Below are 1,674 nucleotides of genomic sequence, written 5' to 3'. Positions count from 1 at the left end.
TCTTCCCAAATTTGATCCCTTGCCCCCACTATTCAGTTTAAAACCGTCTCTACGTCCCTCGTTATGTGGCTCGCTAGAACACCGGCACCAGCACGGTTCAGGTGGAGACCGTCCCAACGGTACAGCCACCTCTTTCCCCAGTACTGGTGCCAATGCCCCAGAAACCAGAACCCACTACTACCACACCAGTCTTTCAGCCGCACATTACTTTCTCTAATCTTATTTGTCCTATGCCAATTTGCACATGGCTCAGGTAATAATCCAGAGATGATTAACTTTGAGGTTCTGCTTCTTAATTTGGTGCCTAGTTCCTCAGACTGACTTTGCAGAACCTCTATCCTTGTCCTGCCTATGTCTTTGGTACCGACATGGACCACGACGACTGGATCCTCCCCCTCCCATTGTATGTTTCGCTCCAGCCCTGAGCAGATGTCCTGAATCCTGGCACCGGCAGGCAACACAGCCGTCTGGACTCTTGCTTTTGCTGCAGAGAACAGAGTCAATCCACCTTATTATACTGTCCCCTACTACCACTACATTCCTTTTTTCTCCCTCTTTGAGCCGCAAACACTTACTGCAGACGTGTTTGCCCTGGATCACACTGGCATCCAGGAACTCCCACATGCTGCAGCTGTGACACATCACCTGTCCTGTCATCCTCAACGTGTTTCAATTTACTACTTAAATATTTTATTCAATTATTCATTTTATTGCATATTTTAATAAACTTACCACTAGTTTGTTTACTATTTTAAATGTTAGGACTAAAATGGATCTTAATCACTTACCAGATGCGCATCAAGCAGGTCGGTTCTTCCAAACCAATCAACTACCTGCTTGCCTGTGATGTCACAGCTTACCAGATCCTCACCAAACAGCTCCTTCCACTGCACCGAAGAAAGAACCAAATCCTGGATCCTCACCGCAGCGGCTCTCTGTTTCCCTGCTCTCACTCTCCATTGTGACGTCACTCCTCGATTTTTTCTTCCCCTGCTCTGCTCCTCTCTCTCGCTCTGTCTCCGAGTCTGTGCTTTTGGCACATTTCTTCATTTGTTGTTCCGTTGTGCTCCTCTGTTTCTGGTCCAAAATCTGACTCTGGTGGGACTTGAACCCACAACCTTTGAATATCATCTTAATTATTATTTAGAAGTCCAACACGCTATCCATTGCGCCACAGAGCCTCACGCACTTTTATTAACATCACTAAGGCCTTTGATATTGTCAGCAGAGACGGCCTCTTCAAACTGCAATGGAACATCGGCTGCCCTCCTGACCTCTTGGGCATCATCTCTTCTTTCCACGAGAACATGCACAGTTCCATCAGTTACAATGGAGCAACATCAGACGCTTTCAAGATCAGCAGTGGGGTAAAGCAGGGCTGCGCGCTGGCGCCAACTCTCTTAGGAACAGAGGAACATAGGAGTAAGCTATTCAGCCCGTCGAACCTGCTCTGTCATTCAATTCGATCATGGCTGATCACCTACCTCAAAGCCCCTTTCCCATGCTATCCCCATATCCCTTGATGTCATGAGTATCAAGATTTCTATCAATTTCTGTCTTGAACATGCTCAATGATGGAGCTGCCACAGCCCTCTGGGGCACAGTATTCCAATGATTCACCACCGTCTGAGTGAAGAAATGCCACCCATCTCAGTTTTAAATGGCCTACTCCTT

The 1,674-nt window shown here is 47.1% G+C and overlaps 1 non-coding gene across 1 annotated transcript; it reads right to left on the bottom strand.

Moving 5' to 3' along the window:
- Window positions 1-1,090: 1,090 nt before the first annotated feature.
- On the bottom strand, window positions 1,091-1,181 carry trnar-ucu (transfer RNA arginine (anticodon UCU)). Its single transcript is given in 2 exon segments — window positions 1,091-1,126; window positions 1,145-1,181. It is a non-coding gene; the product is annotated as a tRNA-Arg (tRNA).
- Window positions 1,182-1,674: the final 493 nt, after the last annotated feature.

The sequence above is a fragment of the Heterodontus francisci genome, unplaced genomic scaffold (genome assembly GCF_036365525.1).
Source record: "Heterodontus francisci isolate sHetFra1 unplaced genomic scaffold, sHetFra1.hap1 HAP1_SCAFFOLD_43, whole genome shotgun sequence".
NCBI classification, from domain to species: Eukaryota; Metazoa; Chordata; class Chondrichthyes; order Heterodontiformes; family Heterodontidae; genus Heterodontus; species Heterodontus francisci.
Note: the sequence above shows the minus strand (reverse complement) of the source record. Positions and strands in the feature narration are given on the sequence as shown.